The sequence below is a fragment of the Babylonia areolata genome, chromosome 32, assembly GCF_041734735.1.
Source record: "Babylonia areolata isolate BAREFJ2019XMU chromosome 32, ASM4173473v1, whole genome shotgun sequence".
NCBI lineage: Eukaryota > Metazoa > Mollusca > Gastropoda > Neogastropoda > Buccinidae > Babylonia > Babylonia areolata.
This window is the reverse complement of record NC_134907.1, coordinates 12,386,415-12,391,414: the sequence shown is the minus strand read 5'-3', so window position 1 is coordinate 12,391,414 and position 5,000 is coordinate 12,386,415. Positions and strand designations below refer to the sequence as shown.

The following is a 5,000-nucleotide window of genomic DNA, read 5'->3' as shown; positions in this document are numbered from 1 at the left end:
CAACAGCAACCCCCCCCGACAAAATAGGTCACTGAAGTGAAAGGACGCTAAAAAAAAAAAAAAAAAAAAAAATTGGACTAAACCGATACTTGATTTTATGAAATGGTCCGTAACTTTTTTGTGTGTGAAGTGTATAATATATATATATATATATATATATATATATATATATATATATATATACTCCACACGCAAAAAAATATATATATCGGCCCAAACACTATGCAGAGTGGGTCTAACAATTGACACAGGGGAAGAGTTTAAAAAAAAGAAGACAATTTAATGGTCTTATGAGAACCTGTTTCTTTCTTTCTTGCTTTCTTTCTTTCTTTCTTTCTTTCCTCTCATATCTTGTATTCTTTTCTGTTCCTACCTTGCTTTCCTATTTGTACATGAATATTTCTTTCTTTCTTTCTTTCTTCCTTTTTTTTTCTTTTTCTTCTTTTTTTTTTTCCCTTCGCTTCCTTCCTTCCTTCCTTCCTTCAGACTTTCTTCCTTTCTTTCATTCTTTCTTCCGCTATTTTCCTGACATGGGTCTCTCCTTTCTTAGTTCCTCTTTTGATTGATTCGTTTCGAAAAAACCGCCTGTTTTCTATACCCACTGTTTCTTCTCCTTTCCTCCCCTTCCTTCCGTTTGTCTGCTTGTTTGTCTATCTGCTTGCCTGCCTGTCTGCCTGGCTCTCTGCCTGCCTCTCTGCCTGCCCCTCTGCCTGCCTGCCTGCCTGCCTGTCTGTCTGTCTGTCTGTCTCTTCTTTGCTCTCGCACCTTGTTGAAGAAGAAGAAGAAGAAGAAGAAGAAAAAAAAAAATAAAATAAAATTAAAAAAAAGAAGAAGAAGAGCGATCACTGTCCCTTTACCTTCCCTCTCCATCCCTTCCCCCCCAAACTCCCACCACTCCCCCCCCCCCTCTCCGGACCCCCCCCCCCCTCCAGCCCCCCCAGCCCCCCTCCTGCACCAACCCACCCCCCGCCCCCCCGCACACATATACCTTTCCCTTTTGTTGCACACACTTCAGTCAAGGGAGTGACTCAAACCCGAAGAATAAACAATGTTCAGAAGAAGGGGGGGGGGGGGGGGGGGGGAAGAAAGAAAGAAAGAAAGAAAGAAAAAAAAAAAATCCCAGAATGGCTCAAGAGACAATCCCTTTCAGTCTGACAAAAACCAGCATACCAAGAAGAAGAAGAAAAAGATTCCCGCGATAAACAACTACATACGCTATACCGCTTCTACTACTGTTAAGTAATCTTTTTCTGTGAATATATGAGAGAGAGAGAGAGAGAGAGAGAGACAGAGACAGAGACAGAGACAGAGAGAGAGAGAAAGACAGAGAGAAAGAGAGAGAGAGAAAGACAGAGAGAGAGAGAGAGAGAGAGAGGAAGAATGGAATGGAAAGGCAGACAGAGGGGGAGGAGAGGGAGAGAGAGAGAGAGAGAGAGAGAGAGAGAGAGAGAGAGAGAGAGAAAGCCAGACAGATAGAGAGAAAGAGACAAAGAGAAAGACAGACAGACAGACAGACACACACACACACACACACACACACAGAGAAAGAGAGACATAGATAAGAGAAAGAGATTGAGATTGGAAAGGCGGAGAGAGAGAGCGAGAGAGGGATGGAAAGGCAGAGAAAATGGGGGTTGGGGGGCGGGGGGGGGGGGGAGTAGGGGGGAGAGACAGAGGAGAGAGAGAGAGAGCGACAGACATACAGACAGACAGATAAACAGAGCAACAGGCAGACAAAGATAACCACGTTCAAGATTTCGACCAAATAAAATTAACGCCATATTTTAAAATTTTTTTTTTTTACGTAATATGTATACGCAACCAACCTGTACACATGTGCAAACGTAAAACACACACACACACACACAAGAAAAAAGATACTCACGCCTTAGTTCAGAAACTAGCTGAGGCCGGGTGAACTCTCTCTCTCTCTCTCTCTCTCTCTCTGTGTCTCACTCTCTGTCTCTCTCTCCCAGCTCTGTCACTCTCTCTGTGTCACTCTCTCTGTGTCACACTCTCTGTCACTCTCTCTCTCTCTTTCTCAGCTCTCTCTGTCAGTCTCTCTCTCTCTCTCTCTCTCTCTCTCTTTCACTCTCTCTCTCTCCCAGCTCTCTCACTCTCTCTGACTCTCTCTCTCTCTGTCTCTCTCTCTCTCAGAAATCATTCATACATATGCAATAAAACGTTTTTTGAATATACCACTTCATTCATCTAATCAAGTAGCATATGGGGAAACGGGTAGATATCCACTGAAAATTCGTACAATAATTAAGTGCATAAAGTATTGGTTAAAACTTATTAAATTACCGCCGACAAGACTGTGTAAGCAGGCCTATGGTATGTTACTACAGCAGCATGAAGAAGGAAAGAAGAACTGGATAGACAATGTAAAAAATGTTTTAGTTAAAAATGGGTTTGGGATTGTATGGATTAGCCAAGGAGTAGGGAGTGATGTCGCATTTATTTCGGAATTTAAGGATCGTCTTATCAACATATACAAGCAAAACTGGCATTCAGACATGGAAGAAAATCCAAGATATAATTGGTATTTTTCATTCAAAAATATTTTCCAGTCGGAAAAATACATTTCCATAATTACAAATAAATGGCAACGGTTTCTCCTTTCTCGATTTCGATCCAGGACCTTAGGGCTTAATGCAAATAGAGTATGGTATATTCAAAACAGTGAAAGTGATAGTGTATGTCAGTTGTGTCATCAGGATTTAGAAAATGAGGATCATTTTGTTTTCAATTGTAAGGAATACAGTGTTATTAGAAATGATTATTCATTCTTTACTCATCCGTTTGCATTAAGACATGATCTAGTAGCTATCCTTTCATCAGATAATGAAGACATCCTATTTTCACTCGCTAAATATATTGTAGAAGCATACAACATTCGAAGGAAAAGATTAACAGAACGATTGTTTTAACATGATAGAAATATAATGCAGAATAAAATATAAGATCCATAACTCAATTTAGATTGGTAAATAAGCAAAAAAGGCTCGGCTGCAAAGTTGGATGGTCATATGTTCGAATTAATTACTCAGTATTATGCATGAGTAATAGGGAATATGTTGTATTAATGTTGTGGGTGTGAATGTATGAGTGTTTATGTGTTTATGAATATGTACTTATTTGCTTGTTACTTCCCCTTATTTTTCGGTTTTTTTTTTTTGTTTTTTTTTTTTCGTCGTCTACTAAAATAAGCTGAATAATCCCCCTTGGCACTAGAGCTGTAAAACGCTATTTGCTAATAAAAAATTTGTCATTTGTCATTGTCTCTCTCTCTCAGCTCTATCTGTAACTCTCTCTCTCTCTCAGCTCTCTCTGTCATTCTCTCTGTCACTCTCTGTCTGTTTTACTCTCTCTTTCTCTATATCTCTTTCCCTGTCATTCTCTCTGTGTTTTACTCTCTCGCTCTCTTTCTCTCTCTCTCTCTCTCTGTCACTCTCTCTCTCTCTCTGTCACTCTGACACACATTCTCTCTCTCTCAAACTATCTCCCATTTCTCTCTGTCTCTCTCTCTGTCTCACTCTCTCTGTCTCTCTATGTCACTCTCTCTCTCCCAGCTCTATCACTCTCTCTCTGTGTCACACTCTGTCACTCTCTCTCTCTTTCTCAGCTCTCTCTGTCAGTCTCTCTCTCTCTGTCACTCTATCACTCTGTCTCTCTGTCCCTCTCTCTCTCTCCCAACTCTGTCACTCTCTCTGACTCTCTCTCTCTCTGTCACCCACTCTCTCTCTCTCAGCTCTCTCTGTCATTCTCTCTGTCACTCCCTGTCTGTTTTACTCTCTCTTTCTCTATATCTCTTTCTCTGTCACTCTCTCTCTCTCTCTCTCTCTCTCTGTCACTCTATCACTCTGTCTCTCTCTGTGTCACTCTCTGTCACTCTCTCTCTCTCTCTCTCTCTCTCTCTCTCAGCTCTCTCTGTCATTCCCTCTGTCACTCCCTGTCTGTTTTACTCTCTCTTTCTCTATATCTCTTTCTCTGTCATTCTCTCTGTGTTTTACTCTCTCTCTCTTTCTCTCTCTGTCACTCTCTCTCTCTCTGTCACTCTGACACACATTCTCTCTCTCTCAAACTATCTCCCATTTCTCTCTGTCTCTCTCTCTGTCTCACTCTCTCTCTGTCTCTCTATGTCACTCTCTCCCAGCTCTGTCACTCTCTCTATCTCTCCCAACTCTCTCTCTCTGTCTCACTCTCTGTCTCTCTCTGTCACTCTCTCTCTCCCAGCTCTGTCACTCTCTCTGTGTCTCTGTCTCTCCCAGTTCTCTGTCACTCTCTCTCTCTCTCTGTCACTGTCACACACACACACTCTCTCTCTTTCTCTCTCTCTCCCAGCTCTCTCTCTCTCTCTCTCTCTCTCTCTCTCTCTCACACACACACACACACACACACACACACACACACACACACACACACACACACACCCCAACCCCACCTACCCACCCAAACAAACAAATCAACCAACAAACAAAACAAATTAAAACAACACCACCACCGACAACAACAATGAAACTCACGTCTCAAGAAACTCAAGAAAAAACCTGTCGCCAAAACCGGACAGGACAGGACAGGGCAGGACAGGACAGCAGTAGAAATAGAAGAAGAAGAAGTAGTAGTCACCCGTCCCCCCATCCACCCCCCAAACAAAAAAACTCCGGGTACCTACCCCAGTCTATGACGTGGTCTCCGTTCACAACTTCACCGGCACGAAAAACTCTTCCACTTGACCACAACCACCACCACTTCAATAACTCGTCACAGTCAGCAGGCGAAGAGAGAAAAATGGAGAACGTGTGGTCAGTTCAGTTTCCGCTGCACAAACAAAAAAAACGTTCCAAAAAAAAAAAAAAAAAAACCACCCGAGCAAGAAGCAAGAAGAAAGAAAGGGGGAAAAAAATCAAAAAAATCTTTCCACCTCAAAGTCCGAAAGTTCAAAAACGAAACTTCAACACACCACAATGACTTCTTCTTCTTCTTCTTCTTGTTCT

At 42.0% G+C, this 5,000-nt stretch overlaps 1 protein-coding gene across 2 annotated transcripts in view; it reads right to left on the bottom strand.

Moving 5' to 3' along the window:
- LOC143276675 (uncharacterized) overlaps positions 1-5,000 on the bottom strand; it is a 46,676-nt gene that overhangs the window by 41,367 nt on the left and 309 nt on the right. Inside the window, exons 1-2 of one of the 2 annotated variants that reach the window (XM_076581305.1) lie at positions 4,967-5,000; positions 4,679-4,824 (exon numbers count right to left, since the gene is read on the bottom strand). The exon at positions 4,967-5,000 is cut by the window's right edge and continues 309 nt beyond it. The gene's annotated coding sequence lies outside the window, so the exon portion shown is untranslated. Of the gene's footprint in view, positions 1-4,678 lie in introns of both variants that reach the window. The other variant, XM_076581304.1, reaches the window with a different exon arrangement.